General features: G+C 45.3%; 1 protein-coding gene across 2 annotated transcripts in view; it reads right to left on the bottom strand.

The window, feature by feature from the left end:
- Positions 1 to 18314, bottom strand: part of Mt4 (metallothionein 4) — a 42111-nt gene that overhangs the window by 15909 nt on the left and 7888 nt on the right. The window lies entirely within an intron of this gene.

Genomic DNA, 18314 nt, shown 5'->3' with positions numbered 1-18314 from the left:
TAGAGGGACTATTGCAGTTTTTAAACATTGATCAAATTTCTCTATTACTTTTAAATACTCTCCTCATGAACATTTCAGGCAGAGCAGCCCACAGAGTCCTCAATAGAGAATTCTCAATAGAGAATCAAGTGACGTCTCTCACGTAAGTGACCTGAAACCCAAAGTACCTTCAGCTGCCAGTTCTTGCTGCTTAGGGTGGCTTTCTGCGGAACAAAGAGTCTTTCAGGCTGATTTTTTTTCCTGCAGGCCCCAGGCAAGCTGCTCCCTGTGGGGCTCAGTTTCCTAATTTGCAACTGGAAGTGTTGGAGCCAAGTCTGGCTGCTGCCAGGGACTAGAGTGTGGGGGTAATTAGGGTTTGAAAATGACTTTGAAGCTTCCTACAGCAGAAGAGCGAGGTAGCTGGGGAAGCTCAGAAGACGATTGCAAAGAAAATGTTCCTTCAAGTGCCACATTAGATATGCCCAATCCTGTCCCCATATCCAGGGGGCCTGCCCTGGGTGGTGGGAATCTAGGGAGCAAATGTAACATCCCCCACTGTGGGTTTCCCACGGGCCTGTCCTCTCCTTCCTCCCTTCTGGCCTCCTTCTTCCTGCATCAGCGAGACCTTCTATGTGCCAGTCATGGTGTCGGCTTGGGAACATACCCTGCGGAGCTTGCAGTCCAGCAAGAACATGGACAGAATCAGAAGTGAAACACACGTGCAGTGTGTGTTTACAAGATGGAACTGGCAGGAGTCCCTGCACGGGGTTCGGGAGCCCCTATCTCCTTCCAAGAAAGTCATGCTTAAGCTGACACTGAACATGGAGCAGGAGTTACTCTGAGTGGAAGAAGGTGAGAGGATGTTCCAGGTAAGAGGAAGCTTCCAGGATCAGAGGCTGGAGGGGGCCGTGAGTGAGATTTAAGTGTTCACAGACCTGAGCAAGGTCCACGTTGGCCAGGGCGCAGGGTCTAAGGCCAAGGCCAAGAGGTGGATTGGCAGTTAGCGGGTAGAGAGGAGCCAAATCACACAGAGCCTTAGGAGCAGGGCAAGAGTTTTGTTTTTTGCCTTGAGGGTAATGGCATAATGAGAAATTTCTGAGTTTCAACCCAAAAGCAAAGGTTTGGATTTTTGTTTTCCAAGTTCAGTAGTTATTTTCTTGGCTTCTCCTTAGAGGAAAAGTCGAACGAGTGAATCGCTTCCAATTCTGTTTGTCCATGATCACAAAATATCCTTTCTGTACTTCTTCTGCACCCCAAGACAACAGCGCCTCACTTGCAAAGTGGGTACTATTGTAAATTCATATTTAGGATGAGAACACCAGCTCACAGAGGTCACCTGCCAAGGTCACCCAAGCCCTGCTCTGCATGTGTTTGCCTACTAATGAGCGAGAAGCCCACAGCTCATTAGCCAGGGCCTGACCTCCAGGGTTCCTGGACCCCAGCTTTTGTCGAGTCTTTGCTTTTTCAGAGAAAATTGGGCAGATTCCCAGAAGGCACAAAGGCGCCTTTCAGGGCTTCCTGATGAATAAAGCATTCTGTTCCCATCGAAACTGCAAGAAACAGAAACTGGAGGAACTGAGAAGTTCTGCTTCTTGTGGGGTGGGCAGGCAGGCACCAAGCACAGTCTGAGGAGAGGCTTGTCAAGGGACAGGGAGGCTGCCTGGGCCTGGGCCAAGTCACCCACCCGGTAACTGGGGTTAATGATCATGTTTGAGTTTATAGCTGGAAAACCTGCAAGAAGGCTGAAGGCCTTGCCATGATGAGGTGGTGGTCCAAAGGCATCAGAAGACTCTAATTCTTTCCTTCTATGCCTACAGGGGCCCAGGGAGGCCTCGGCCTGGGATGAACACCAGAGATTTCTCCTGGGGAGGGCTGGGTTCATGTAAGAGCAAGAGGAGATCACAGATTGAGGAAATGGTGTAAATGTCTTTCAGAGCATGTGATAAGATACTAGTCTACACTTACAATAATATAAATGCAAATTAAAACGACAACCAGAAAGCATTTCAAAAATCTGTGTGATAGGCAGAGGTCCAAAAATGTGAAGCGTGCATGTGGGTAGGCCGTTGGGGAAGCAGGCATGCTCAGACAGGTGCACCCAAATGGGAAAGGTACTTGTGCTTTCACCAAGTGACTCTGCCTGCAGGGAATGATCCTGTACGTTGATGTACACATCACGCACCAAGAAGTGGGTGGCATTCATTGCAATCTTGGAAGAGCCCTACATGTTTATGACAATAGGAATGGAACCAACGTATCATGGTGTGTCAATGCAGTGGATTTCTAGACAGCTCATAAAAACACAAGGTTGCTTTATACATCCCCATATAGAAGGATCATGAAGGTAGCACATTAATTGGAGAAAAGTAAGGTACAGATTGTGTGGATCAGGAAGCCTACATTTGTGGAAGGGAGAATGGGGAGAACAGTCTAGCTGCTCAGGTTTGGAACACATCTGCCAGGAGGCCCGGAACCAGACATTGCTGCTTAGCTCTGAGGCCTACGGACTTGAGCTGGGAGGGAGACTCACTCTGTGGGAATTTGTGTTTTTGTTTTGTTCTGATTTTTGAGCCAGGGTCTTTCTGTATTGCCCAGGCTGGCCTCATACTCCTGGCCTCAAGTGATCCCACCTCAGCCTCTAGAATAGCTGCAAGTACAAGTGCATCCCCACAGCATCCAGCTCTGGAGAAACTGTTTTAGCATTGGGATTGTTCTTATTGTCATTATTTTTGGTGTGGAGAACTGACCCCAGGGATTCTTGCATGCTAAGCATGAGCTCTACTACTGAGTTACACACTGGCCCAGCAAGCGTGTGTATTATTAATCATTTTACCAAATATTTTTATTGCTTTTATAAAAGAAAAAGAGGAAGAAAATGAAGAGGAAGATGCAGAAAAAAAGCAAAAAGAAAACTTAATGATAATTAAATATAGAAATAAACACTAATAAGATTTCACATCATACCTTTCTATTGTTCTTTAATTAATTTCAAACTTAAAGTTGCAACAATAGTACAAAGAAACTGAGCATACCCTTTACCAGGAGATACATTTTGCCCACCTGCTTTCTCCTCTCTCTTTTCTCTCCTCTTGCTGTCTACCTGTAGGCTGTATCCCTGCTTGGCACCAGAAACATCTCTTGAATTTGGATTTTGGAAATATTTGCAAATACATAATGAGCTATTTTGGGGGATAGGATCCAAGACTAAACATGTAATTCATTTATATTCCATGAATAACTTATACATGTAAACTGAAGGAAATTTTTTTTTGTTTTATTTCTTTGTTGTAGCTGGACACAATACCTTTATTTAACTTATTTATATGTGGTGCTGAGGATCGAACCCAGGGCCTCACACCTCACTTTACCACTGAGCCACAACCCCAGTCCCTGAAGGCAATTTTATATAATATTTTTAGTGCATCTACATCTTGACTATGAACCATCCCAAGAGGTCAAGTGTGGGGTTTTCTACTGTGGTGTCAAGTTGGCACTCAAAAAGTTTCAGATTTTGGAGTGGTTCAGATTTCAGATATTCAGATTAAGGCTGCTCAGCCTCTATATGTGGATGTATGCACACACACACACACACACACATAATGCACACATACCTGTATATATGTAGATATAGCTCTATTTGATACCTATACATAAGTATTTAGATATATAAATCTATTTTTTCTTTGAACTATTTGAGAGTAAATTGCTCCTTTACTACTAAATACTTCATTATGTATTTCCTAAAAATAGATATTAATTTACACAATCACAATACCCAGATATTTAACTTTGATATTTAACTTTTATCTAGTCTACAGACATTATTCAAATTTTAACAACTGCCTTGCTAATGTCCCGCCTACCAATTTTTTTCCTGGCCCAGGATGGAATCCAGGACCACACAACTACATTTAGATGGCTGTGATTCTATTCTCCTTTCATCTGAACAGTTCCCATCCTTTCTTTGTCTTTAGGATCTTGGCATTTTGAAGAGGCCAATTATTTTGCAGAGAGCCCCCTCAAGGTCTGCGCACCCCCCACTCCTTGTGCTCATGATCAGATGCAGGTTCTGCCGTTTTGGCGGAGATTCAACAGAAATGATGTTCCCTTACGGTTTCCTATCGGAGGAGGCCCATAATGTCCCATGGGTCCTATGTGACATACACACATACAACTGTAAAAACATAAAAACTAGCTTATAGTAAACAACTTACTGTGCAACTTTCCCCTTTCCCCAAACATATTTTGGTATCATCTTTATTTTTTTAACATTACTTTTTTTATGCTGGGGGTGTGTGTGGGGGGGTGCCAGGGAGTGAACCCAGGGGCATTCAAGCACTGAGCCACATCCCCAGCCAATTTTATTTTTTTTATTTTGAGACAGGGCCTGGCTAAATTGCTGGCTGGCTTAGAATTAGCGTTACTTTTTAAGGGGTTAAGGATGGAGTTCCGTAGTAGAGCACTTGCTAGCAGGCACAAGGCCTGGTTCAATCCCCAGCACAACCACCACTCAAAAAAAAAATCTATTTATTTTTTAATAGACACCATAGTCATATATTTCAAAATTCAAAGGAAACAAAGAAGGAGAGTTAAAAAAAAAAAAAAAGTCAAAATGTGTCCCTCCTTCCGCTGACCCAGCCATGCAGACCTCTTCCCAGAGGCAACTATACCATATTGTGTCTCCTTGTGAGGCAGGAGCACAGGGTTAAATTTAAGTTGGTGACTGTTGAAAGAAAAGAACTGCACGCTCTATGCTTGAGATAAATGACAGGAGAATCTTCCCCAACTGTGTCTGTGTTTAAGACAGACAACTAAAAAAGCCTCAAGCCAGAGTAAGCACATCTGACCATAACTGCTTGCCCCAAAGTAACTCCAACTCTCATTAGCATGCATTTGCACGCTAAAGGCTAGGGGGGGGGGTGCACAGCCCTAGGCACATTACAAACCATATATATACATTTTGGGCAGGTGCAGTAATAACTCTGCAATAGAGCTTATGAATATGTTGGATAGCCCCCAAATGTACAGATGCTGTTTCTGCCCTTGATTTCCTTGCCACTCTGCCTATGGGGCAGTCACCTGCTATGTTAATCAATACAACAAATAATTCTTCTTAAGCCTCTCTTTGGTAGCCATGGCTGATTTCTATCCTGCATGAGCTAAAGGATCCACTGTGCTGGTGATCCTTGCTGAATATTTTATATGAGCATCGGTTGAGAGTGCAAAGTCTTGTGACCTGCTAGTGAGTGGTGAGCAGGAACACCCCATCTACATGGGTGCTGTGGGAGGGAGGCCATTGGACCTGCAGCTTCTTCTAAGGATCCCTTAGGAGACTCCTTTGATTCCTCTGGAAAGAGCCAGAGTCTCCTGGAGGCCAGCCCAGTCGCTGAGGTAGGGTATGCCTTGGGGTCAGAAAGTAAAGTCTGCCTTCCAAGTGACGCCATGAGCATCTTTCCTTGGAGAATAAATATATGTAATTATCATCTGAAGAAGCCCATTTCTGCCCTGTTTAGGGGAAGCCTAAGCTCCAGGTGTGGGAAGCAAGGTGTGGGAGAGAGGGCCTGAGAGCAGCAAGTGCAGGGCAGGTAGGACCCAGCAAGTCAGGCTGCAGCCCAGACTCTGCTATTGATTAATCAGATGCGGGGTGACCACTGGAAAGTCACATTTCCACCAGTCTCTTCTCATCATAGAAAAGGCAAAATTCTGCCTACTATGCTTAGCTCTTTTGAGGAACAAATGAGCTAATCTATAGCATGCCCCTAGGATTTAGCAGGCGTTCAATAAAAGTAGCTACTCCTTCCCAGCTGAGAAGGGGAAATCACAGCCTGCAAGTGACATTTGGGATACTCCGGGAGACCCTGCACACCTGGCTTTCAAACCCCATAGGGCAGCATCCCCACCCACGCTCCTGACTCATTGAAACACATTTGTTTTTATGATAATTTCATTCCCTTTGATGTGCCATTAGTACTTCTAAAAAGACTGTCTTCCTTGTAAATCAGGGACTATTCCCAAATAGACCGCTTTCCTTCAAAATACAAAACTACACAGGCTCCGTGGCCCATGTCTATAATCCCAGGGACTAGGAAGGCTGAGGCAAGAGGATTGCAAGACCAAAGGCAGCCCCAGCAATTTAGCAAGGCCCTGTCTCAATAAGTGATAATAAGTGTCCCTGGATTCAATTCCTGGTAGAAAGGAAGGAAGGAAGGAAGGAAGGAAGGAAGGAAGGAAGGGAGGGAGGGAGGGAGGGAGAGAGGGAAGGAAAGAAAGAAAGAAAGAAAGAGAGAAAGAAAGAAAGAAAGAAAGAAAGAAAGAAAGAAAGAAAGAAAGAAAGAAAGAAAGAAAGACAAAGACAAATGAAATCAGTGATGTTTTTGGTCACTGGTATTATTGAGTCTTCCTAGGGTGTGGGGTTCTTATCTCACATCTGAGGTCAGGAGATCCAGCATTTGCTCAAGCATTCCATTCATATAAGAAACATGTATTAAAGCTGGGCATCACCGCACATCCCTGTAATCCCAGAGACTCAGGAAGCTGAGGCAGGAGGATTGCAAGTTTGGAGCCAGCCTCAGCTACTTCGTGAGACCCTGTCTCAAAATAAAAAATAAAAAGGGATAGGGATGTGGCTCGTGGTAAAGTGTCCTCTGAGTTAAATACACAGTATCAAAAAACGAGCACAGATTAAGACCAGGCAATCTTCTACCCAAGTGCTAGGGCTTCCTCAGTGAACGGGTGAATATCCTTGCTCTCATGGAATTTACATATTCAGGGAGGGCAGGAGGAAAGAGTAAACATAATCAATTGATGATATAGCTAGTTAGAAGGTAATAAATGCTCTGTAGAAAAGGACACACAGAGTAAGGGGGCTCGGCAGTTGTGGGGAGTAGTGGAGAGTGGTAGATGTAATCAGGTGGCCAAGAAAGGCCCTTAGAGAAGACGGATTGCCCCTCAGCAGCCCAGGTAGAGTAGTCTCCATCTATAGATGGTGCCACTAAGGCGGAGATGGGTTAAAGCAACTTGCCTGAGGTCTCACTACAGGAAAGGGTAAAGCCAGGACCGGAGAAGGCTTGAATCTGCATTTCACCGACCTGCTGTACAATAGCTGCAAGGAACCAGAGATGGGGAAACTGAGGCCAGAGAAAGAAAAGTGAAGTGTCCAAGGTCATGGAGTAAGAAGAAGAGAAGCCAGACCAGGGCAAAGGACAGGTATCTCATTATCAAAGAAAAGGAAGTGGGTAGATAGCGCTCCCCATCACCTGGTTGCTAACAACCTTGGGGGAGGGAAAGGATCACCTTTTCCAACACTAGCAGTCACCCCCTGGATGTCTCTCTCCCTGCCCTTTTGGTCATTTTTGGTCATGTAGGCAAGATAAGTGGGGAAGATGAGAAGAAAAGAAACCTAAAATCTATAAAAGGGGCAAGACCCCCCCACTCCCTCAGCACCAGCTCTGGACCCCCTCCTCTCCGGAGGAGTCTCTCTCTTTGTTCTGTTCCTTAAATAAAATTCACTTTTTGCTCTTGCCTCATTGTTTCTCGGGTTCCACTTGAGGAGAAACGAGGACTCCATGCTGATTTTCAAGACCAGTTTCAGCCTGGGCTTCCCAAAAGGAAGAGACTTGTAGATGGTCTGCAGAAAAACTTTGATTTTCATGGTTTTAGTAGTTTTAGTTTGTTTTAATGTGGATGAGAAAGAAGTGCAACAGCACATTGAAGTTATCATTTTCACAAATTCAGTGCTTAGGATAAATCAACTAATTAATTAATTAAAATTTGCAGTACTGGGGCTTGAAGCCAGCCGTGTTCTACCTCTATGCTACCCTCCCCAGCTCTTTTTAATTTATCTGGGGACAGGGTCTCACTGCGTTGTTGCCCAGGTGTGCCTCGAACTTGTGATCCTCCCGAGTTGCTGAGACACAGGATGAGTCATTTTTGAGTGAGTCAACTTAAGGGAGAGACAATGTAAATCTTGGAACAGACAGAACGTAGTCATAGTCATAGCAAAATTCAGGGGAGATTAATTCACACTGAAGTTGAGAAGGTTTTGCCTTTGCTTGTGGCCTCCTCTGGACTAAAGGAGGACATTTTCTGGGAGGGCCTGGAAGCTCAGCCTCCTTGGTCAGGGATTCTCCACCCAAGAACTCCAACCTGCTCCTTCATTACTGTCACCACAATCCTCTCCCCACACTGTCCCTGCCTTGCTGCTGTGACTGTGGGAACCAACCCTTTTTTATGGACAATTTCATCTTCAAAGAGCTCCTGCTTGTTAATTGGCTTGGGCACTCCTGCCAAGGATGGCGGTTCCCACCATGCCAGCTGAGGATCCCAGGCATTCCTGATGGATGAAGGCTGATGCCACTGGCATGGGGAGGACCCCGCCAGGCTGTGGCTGGCTCTCACCTCCGCAAGGCCCTGGGCTAGAGGAGCCAGCAGGGATCCTAGCTCCACCACCTTAATGCCTTGTCGAAAGCCACAGTGAATCTTTCACGTCTGGGAGATGGGATGACAGCAGGGTTGTTGGAAGGATTCAGCATCTCAAGCAGCGTACGTGGTTCCTTTCACACTTAAATGTCACTTCCTCTGCATGACATTCCAGCATTCTGTGCCATTCCTCCTCTACTCTCCAGAACATTCTACATGTTCCCCTTCTAACATGGATCAAGTCTCTGCTTTGGACTAGGGTGAACTGTGCTCCTGAACAAACTCCTCGAGGGTGGGGCTCATGTCTAGGCCTCATTACATCCCTACCCGTAGGAGGTCCAGGCCTGGCAGGACGGTTGGCAAATGTTTGCGTGCCCCAGAGGCAGCACCTCGTGGTGAACAAGAGCAAGGGCCCTAGAGCCCCACTCTGTGGGGTTAATCCCATTTCTGTCATTCATTAGATCTCAGGCAAATTACTTCACCTCTTCATGCCCTGCAGCCCTGACCTGTAAAAAGGGGGCAATTAATAACAGCGCCTACATCATCAAGCTGTTGTGGGGTATAAAAAAAATTAATACGCCTGAAGTGCTGACACACTGGCTCCCCAGGATGAGAGCTACACGGCTGTTGGCCATTATTATACCTGCATCCAGCAAAGGCCCCTTTTCCATGTGCGGACACGGATAACCAAGTTACAAGAGGTCTTGGTGAGCGCAGTGGCTCACGCCTATAATCCCAGCAACTCGGGATTATGCTTTGATCCTTCAGGCTGAAAAGGCTGTATACCCGCCCCCCCCCCCAGTCTTTCCTCAGGCACACACACCCTTGGCAGGGGTCTGAAATTCTTCCATCCCTGCTTCACTCTTTGGAGTTAAGATGTTTCACCTTATTACAAAGCTGATGTTGTCATCCTCAAATGTTAGTAGATTCCTGGGGAAAAGGCTTTGTGCAGGAATCCCAGGTTATTGAGGATAAGAAAATGAGGATGCATTTTAAAACATATTAAACGATAAAAAAAAGAAGCAAGATACAAGACTGGGTGTCTTGTATGCCTCCATTTATGGACTGCATGAAAGCCTGGGTGAAGAATATCACAGGAAGAAAGAACATGGCATCTGTGGGAGGAGACCTTGGAATTGGTCCCAGAGGGGATCCACAGGGAGGGGATATTGGTGTCAAAGACAGGAATGGGAGGGGGATTTCCTTTCAGCATATACACTTTTTCAGAAAATATACATTCTAAAAAATTCTGGTACTTGAGATTGAACCCAAGAGCACTTAACCACTGAGCCACATCCCCAGCCCTTTTTATTTATTTATTTATTTAAATTTGAGACAGGGTCTCACCAAATTGCTCAGGTCCATGCCAAGTTGCTGAGGCTGGCTTTGAACTTGTGATCCTCCTGCCTCAGACTCTGAAGTCGCTGGGATTACAGGCATGTGCCACCGCACCTGGCAGGTGGGTGCATATTCTCTGTTGGAAACACCCGCCTCTCTTGCTTGCTGGCTTAGGCAATGTGGAGGCTGGAGGCTGGAGGCTGGAGGACAGAAGGTCAAGGTCTTGATTGCCCAGTTCCCACTTCGTACTGTAGCTGCTGTGAGTGCAGCTCCAACCAGGCCCTACCTCACTGGGCTCCCGAGACTAACTTCCCTCTTGCCTGTAGGCAGCATCTTCGCTCTCTAGGGCTACCCCAGACTGAAGGGCTTCAACACAGAAACTTATTTTCTCATAGTTCTGGAGGCTACAAGTCCAAGATCAAAATATTGCCATGGCTGGATTCTGCCGAGGACTGTGAGAAAGAATCTGTTCCATGCCTCTTTCCCAGTGTCTCTTGGTTTGCTGGCAATCTTTGGTGTCCCATGATATGTAGAAGCATAGCTCTGTCTCTGCCTTCATCTTCAAGTGATGTTCTCCCCGTATGTGTGTGTGTGTGTGTGTGTGTGTGTCCCCATATTTCTCCCTTTCATAAGGACACCAATCATAGTAGGCTGTGGATTTGTTTATGACAACTTTTTTTTTTAATCTTTTTGGTACTGGGGATTGAACTCAGGGGCACTCTACCACCAAGCCACATCTCCAGCCCTTTTTTATTTCTTAGGGTCTTACCAAGTTGCTTAGGGCCTCGCTAAATTGCTGAGGCTGGCCTCAAACTTGTGACTCTCCTGCTTCAGTCTCCTGAGTTGCTGGGATTATAGGCGAGAGCCACTGCGCTCACCAAGACCTCTTGTAACTTGGTTTTCTGTGTAAAGACCTATCTCCACACAAGCTCACACAGGGAGGGACTGAGATTCAGGATTTCAACACAGCTTTTTTTCAGGGGGAGCAGAGACACAATTTAGCCCGTAACAAATGGTCACGGCTCTCCCTGTGGCCTCCCTGCTCTGTGTTGCTATTCTAAGGCTTTTTCTTTCTTGTTACTGCTTTTCTAAGCCCCAGGTAAGCAAGCCCCATGCACAGACCACAGCACTTCAGCTAGTTGGTTTCTGTCTATTCTTTCAAAAGAGGCACCAGGCTGGGCGTGCTGCTCAGTGGTGGAGCATGTGCCTATCAGTGCAAAAGTGTGGATTCAGTCCCCAGCCCCCCGACCCCGTCTTTGTCCCTGGGTGTCCTTGGGTGGAGAGTTCCATGGCTGCTGTGCACTTCTGCTCTTCGTGTTACACAGCTGTCCTCATCTCACGCTCACACTGGGAGCACGTGAAGCAGGTAGACGGTACAGGAGAGAAGAGATTCTTAATCTGTTCATATCTGCATTTCAGTTCTGATCCTCTCAGAGCAGATCCTTAAAACATCAGCGATGGTAAAGTGTGCCCTCCCCCAAACAAAAACAAAAACAAACAAAATAACCGGAGCCTGACATGGTGGCACACATTTATATCCCAAATACCTGGGAGGCTGAGGCGGGAGGATCACAAGTTCAAGGCCAGCCCAGACAACTTAGTGAGACCCTGTCTCAAAATAAAATAAGTAAAAAGGTCTGAGGATATAGCCCAGAGGTAGTGCATGCCTGGGTTCAATCAGTATTGAGGGGAAAAAAAGGTGAATAAGTAGGAATTCCATCCACCCAAGAAATCTCTGAAAGTTGCTTGGAGGTGTTCAGCGTATCAGGGACTTAAATGATACATCTTCAAACTCCTAAAGAGCTGACAGGGAACAGTGACGGAGTCCATCTGTTTCTACAGAAAGACTGATGTGTGGCTTAATATAAATACAAGACTTCTGAGAACCACACTTCGAGGAACAGCCTCCCTATGAGTTGTGAGCCACCCAGTCACAGGAAGTGCTCAGACAGGAACTGGACGGTGATTCTTGCCTTGGGCAGAAGTCTGGGCTGGGGATCTCTCTGGCCAATTCCTACTTGGAAAGGCCATGAATGTAGAAAAAGAACTTCCTCTAACTTTCTGAGTCCCCTGCAGATTGACGTTCTGATCCACAAAGTTGTCCACTGCTTTCAGTTACAGGAATTCAAACTGAAGTAGAGAAACTCAGACCTTCTGGAGCAGGTGCCCCAGAGGTTGGCTTCCCACCCAAGCTGATAGTTACTAAAGCTGAGTCAGGTCTTAGCCAGCGTCTGATGCTGGCCACACCCTGGGATGGCTCCAGGGGTTTATAAAGAGCACCCTCCTTGGAAACTGGAGCAGAACCCAGCTAGCCCCTTTGATCTGAGCTGGAGGTGGGGTGGGCCAGAGGCTGGTTCTGTAGCTCCCTGGGTGCTGGGTGCTGCATCCCACTGTGGCCTCCTCTCATTTCAAAATCATTTGAAGAGTCCTTGGCAATTCCTTGCCCTGCCAAAGCAGATTCATCCCTGTCGGCACACCTCAGTCCCACCTTCCCATCAAGACCATTTACTACTGTGGCCTTGGCAGGCGCAGATGAAAGCAGGAGTTTTTCATAGATCATAACAAAAAGATTAAGGAGAGTAGGTTTGTAAATTAAAAAAAAAATTACAACTTACGTAAGTTATACTAGCATTTCAAAATCAGAAACTCCTGCCACGAGCCAGACAATAATAAGAACAGCATCAACAAAAAAATGAATCAAAACGTGTCTTTGTTGAGTGAACTGTGTGTCAACAATCCCTGGTCCCAAGATGGGCACAGTGTCATATTCTCCTGTGACTTCCCTTCTCTGTTTTGGGAGTCTCTGACTCACCCAGAATCTTGTGGGTGTCATGTCACTTACCATGTGGGATAAATGGTGCAAAAACAAGAAGAAAGGCACCACTTCATGCTTATTAGAACACACCCACGTATCTTGCATGTGTCAAAAAGTCACGTAGGCCAGTCCTACAGGCTGGGATTGATAAGGCAGGATGCACTGTCAGAGACTGGGGGTGCAGGGCTGGCCTCTTTAGAAAGGGGTGGCTTGCACTGAGATCTGGAAGGCGGAGTAGCAAGTCCTGTCAGATGAGTTATTCAAGGCACAAATATTGATTTATTTGAAGAGACAGTCATTCCTTCGCCAAATACTTGATGAGCACCCATGACATGCCGGGAACTGTGGAAGATGCCCCAATGAGATTAGGCGGGAGCATTTCTTGAAGAGGGAGCTCCACTGAGTAACGATTCTCTATTGTGCTGACACACAGAGGCCAGACTGGGAAAGATCTGGGGCAGAGCCTTCCAGGTGGACAGAACTGTAAGTGCAAAGGCTCAGACATTATGGCAAGACTGCAATAAATCAACGATTCAATCTTAAAGCAGGAGATGGAACATTTATTTATTCACCAGCCTGTGGTCTGGATTCGCCAGGTGGCGGGCCAAGGGGGAGACTACAAATCTACATCCTTTGACTCCCTCCAAGGGTTAGAGCACACCTTTACGGTACAAACCACACTAATCATAAGTGGTTGTTGCTGTGATCCAAAACTATGAACAAACATCATGAGATCCAAAATCATAAGCAGAAGGGGAAGTGGGTCAAAATGACCGTAAGTGAGTACAAGTTAAAGAATGGTTACTAACTGGACTGGGGTCATAGCTCAGTAGTAGAGCACTCACCTTGCACATCTGAGGCACTGGGTTTGATCCTCAGCACTACATAAAAAATAAATAAAGATTTCACTCTTCCCTCCAAATTACTTCTTATTAAAAAAAAATAAAGAAAAGAAAAGAATGGTTACTAACGTCTAGACAATCATTGTCTCACAGGGTACATTGCTCAAGAAAAATGGGCATTCTTATATTGTATAAGAAGAACAGAAACCTCTGCATTTCTAAGCAGGGTGTGCTAACAGGCAGGACGGCAGAGGTGGAGTTTTCTCGAGGGAGAAGGATTTCTTACAGGACATGGAGTCCCAGGGTAAAATGGAGTCTCTTTGGCCACTGCCCATAGAGCCTGGCCCATAACACAGAGGTAGGAGTAAATGACATGTTGGGGTGAGTCACGGGCACCAGAGCTCCACAGGACAAGTTAGGAGTTTGAATTTTATTCCATTTATAATGGGAAGCCACTGGAGGATTTTATGTATGGGAGTGACATACTTGTTGATCTTTAAAAAATTAAAAGTCAACTTTTTTGAGGTGTAACTTATGCATAATAAAATACATTTAGTCTAAATATATAATTTGGTGAATTTTTGATTGCAGTGATGGGGATCAAACCCAGAACCTTGCAAACAGTAGGAAAGGGTTCTACCTGGAGCTATACCTGAGCTATACCAGGAGCCCAGTTTAATGATTTTAGCTATCACACTGTATACATTTACATAACCGTCACCACAATCAAATTATCAAACATTTTTATCACCTCCTTCTAAATTCCCTCACACCCCTTTACAATTGATCTTCCTGCAGAGACCAGGACAGAGGAAGAAGAAATGGATCTGGACAGGCAAATGAAAAATATACAACCAGCAAGTTCAAAAAAAAAATGCAAGTTCAAAAATACCACGGTGCTTTAGTAAACCTTTATCCTACAAAATGTATTGAAAATGAGTCGTCTATCTTTTAGCATCTCTTATTAAGAGGTATTATTTAGACTTAAGCTGAAAGAACCTTTGTGGTTTTTTTTTTTTTTTTTTTTTTTTGGTGCTGAGGTTGAACCCAGGGCCTCGTGCATGCAAGGCAAGTGCTCCACCATTGAGCTATAACCCCAGCCCTACTAGTATCTTAGCACCTGGGAATGTGGCAAGAATCCTTAGAGGAAAGCCATCTCATCACAAAGTCACGAAAAGTTCATTTCTGTTTTATTCTAAATTGCTGAGATTTCTAAACTTGTTTGGAATTCCTGCCCATGCTCTGGTGAACTTACCCATTCCTGGCTCCCCCTGACCAGATAACAACCCTCTCTGGAACCTCAGCAGTGGTGCCTAATAAATTCTGATGTTGGGATCTGAATTTACTCCCTACCTTGAAATATCATGCCATGTAGATCATTAACCTGTTATCTGCCCTTGTATTATGCTTGCCACAACCTGTTAACTGTAAGTTCCCAAGACACCCCATTTTGTAACTTTTTGTGCTATATAAACCTTTTCTTCCTCCAGAGCTGGGCTGATCTCTAGCCTGGTTGGGGATTGAAAGTTGCTGGCCAGCTTTGTGTACACAATATAAGCTTGCTTTAATTTGATTTAAAATTGGAGTCAGCGGTTTTCTTTGCATCGTGGTTCAACTTCTGGACCTCAACTGGACACCCTGATTATAACATAGGGAGTACAAAGAACTTGGGGTTGAAATTAGTTTCTGCATCTGTAATGGGGACAATATTACCTACCCTCAAATGTGGAGAGTTAAGTGAGATAATAATTTGAATAAAGAATTTCACAGGGGCTGGGGTTGGGGCTCAGTGGTAAAGTGCCTGCCTGCCACGTGTGAGGCTCTGGGTTCAATTCTCAGTACCACATATAAATAAACTTAAATAAATGTCCATCAACAACTAAAAAATGTTAAAAAAATGAATTTCACAGACTGGCACATAGTAAGCACTCAAAAAATGTTACCTATTATTATTCTTATATGTAGCCCCCCTGCCCCCATCTATTCTCTCTCTATATATATTTTTTCACATGTGACATGCTGCTAAGCGACTCTGACATAAGATGCTTCATCCTAATGTCTGACATGTGTGAAATGAGCTGAGAGAAGAGATCACGTAGTCAGCCTCACCCTGCAGCCCACAGCAGACCATCACAGAGCTACCGGGAGTTTTAGAAAGAAGGCAGGCAATGGAAGATGGGTGAGTGGGATGTCTAGGAGAACTGCTCCTGCAGGAAACCAGACAAAAGTCCTCTCAGAGCCTGGCCCTGTGCAGCCTGTCTGATCCAGTGGTCTCCCCACCTGCTCCTCCATGGACTGGAGAGGGGTCCTCATGGCTATTCCCCTTAAAGAGTTTGGGGAATCTAAGACTGCAGTCCTTCATACGCAGGCTCTGGGGGGATGCGCCTGGAAAGAGGACGCAGATCTGGATCCTAAAACCATCCACAGACAGCCTTCATCCTCAAGTTGTTATTTTACTGTTTCTTTTTTTTTTTTTTCACTTTAAAAATGTGAGACAATTCTGCTGTAAAAACTGCAAGTGAACCACCATTTGACCCAGTTATCCCACTCCTCGGCATATATCCAAAGGACTTAAAATCAGCATATAGTGGGGCAGCCACATCAATGTTTACAGCAGCTCAATTCACAATTTCAAAGCTATGGAGCCAACCTAGAAGCCCTTGAACAGATGAATGGATAAAGAAAATGTGGTACATATACACAATCGAAGATGACTCAGTCATAAAGAAATTATGGCATTTGCTGGTAAATGAATGGAACTGGAGACTATCATGCTAAGTGAAATAAGCCAATCCCCCAAAACCAAAGGCTAAATGTTCTCTCTGATAGGCGGATACTAACACACAATAAGGGATGTGGGGAGAGACTTCAATGGATTACATAAAGAGGAATCAAGACTGGGGAGGGGGGATAGAAATAGGAAAGGGAGTAGAATGAATCGGACATAACTTTCCTATGTTCACATATCAATATGCGAGCAGTGTAACTCCACATCATGTTCAACCACAAGAATGGGATCCTAATTAGAATAAGTTATACTCCATGTATATGCAATATGTCATGCACTATACTGTCATATATATCTAAAAAGAACAACAAAAGTCCTTCTCTCTTCCCTCGGAAGCAAGCTGGTGACTTAAAGGAGCCCTTCTCAAGCCCCAGTCCACGCTGAGAAGTCAGTCTCCTGTCCTGACCTGTCCTGTGGGGCCTCCTGCCCCACCTCCCTCCGAGACCCAATAAAGACCAGGCCTTTGTTCTGAGTCCTGAGCCATGGGATCAGTTCTTTACACCTGCACACCCTCTAGTGGGTGCTTTGTAAATTCAAGGGGAGGAGAGTGCCTGTCCGCATAGGCACCCTCCACCTTTACAGCAAATCGGGATCAAATATTTTGGTCCTAACCCAAACCATTAGTACTTGACTAGCAAGGCTGGTTTCCCAATCTCAGACTGGAAGAAAACTGGACCAATGCCGCCTGCTAGAAAAAGAAAAAAGACCCCAAATTTATTACCACAGTGACCCTACCCAGAGGCAGCCCTTTCTCCCAGAGGTAATAATAACCATGCATGAGGGCCCTTATTAAGGGCCAGACATAGCTTTAAGCCCTTTCATTAGTTCATCTAATTCTCGCAACACTGCTCTTCAGAAGTGGTGCAGGTGCTATTTCTCTTTTCTAGACAAGGATGCAGGTGCTCAGGAAAGGTCACTACTGGGGGGCAGTGTGGTGCAGTGGTTGGGGCGCAGGCTCTGGAGCCCAATTGCCTGAGTTTGCCATTCTGATGCTGCCATTTGCCAGCTTTGTGACTTTGGGCTGTTATAGGAACTCTTGTGACTCAGTTTCCTCTTTTGTAAAATGGCATGACGACTAAGAGTGGCTTTGAAGATTAGTGACTTGGCTTGTGTCAAGTCTTTGGTTCAGAGAGGGTGCTCAATAAACATGAGCATTAGGGCTAAATGGTGGATCTGAGTTTCCACTAGTGACTAAGGGAGGATGAATCTGAACCACGTCTGCATGCTGCTGAGAATCACAGGTTGTACTGCTGCATTTCTACAATAACCGCCGACCCCCAGCCCACTGCCAGCTCCCATTCCCCCTGCAAAGTCCTATGCCTCAAGAGCCCCATCTCTCACTCTCACAAGGCTGAGCCAGTAACCCCTGGTAGGCCATGGCAGGCAGAGAAGAGTCCAGGACTCCTGGCAGGAGAGGGTCAACTCTGGGTCCTTCTCCTTGAAGGAAAACCTTTAAGTCCCCTGCCTGGATTGGTGCTTGGCAGAAAGTCTGGGGGTTTCCCTATCCTTCTGGGAGCCTTGCTGATCCTAATTGGAGTTGTGCTCCAAAAACTCAAATATACTCTATGTAACAAATGATGTGACTGCTGGAGATCTGATGAAGGCACACAGAAAGTGTGGCTACTTCCTAAATATGAGAATGCCAGTGACAGGCCCTCACATGACTCCCTGGTGATGTTCAACCCAAGCCTTCAAAGATGGAAGGGATGGGGAAAGTCATTCCAGGTAGAAAACACAATGTGAGCAGAGAGTCTAGAAACAGCATGTAAAGGATAGGGTTTGAGGGGAAAAAGCAAAAGATGAGGTTGTAGAGATAAATGGTGATCAGAATATTTTGGAGATCTTCGTGTAATCTGTTAAAGAGGTTGGATTTTCTTTGATTGAAAATAGGGAGCCAATTTAGACGTATATAATGAGAGGTGGCAATTCTAGGCACAGTTGGTGCACACTAGTAATCCCAGTGACTTGGGAGAGCAAGGCAGGAGGATTGCAAGTTTGAGGCCAGCCTCAGCCACTTAGGGAGACCCTACCTTTAAATAAATAAATAAATAAATAAATAAATAAATAAATAAATAAATAAATAAATAAATAAATAGAAAAGGCAGTGTAGTTCAGTGGTAAAATGGGTTCATTC

Source organism: Ictidomys tridecemlineatus, chromosome 15 (genome assembly GCF_052094955.1).
Source record: "Ictidomys tridecemlineatus isolate mIctTri1 chromosome 15, mIctTri1.hap1, whole genome shotgun sequence".
NCBI classification, from domain to species: domain Eukaryota; kingdom Metazoa; phylum Chordata; class Mammalia; order Rodentia; family Sciuridae; genus Ictidomys; species Ictidomys tridecemlineatus.
The sequence above is the reverse complement of the archived record's forward strand: the minus strand, read 5'-3'. Positions and strand labels throughout refer to the sequence as shown.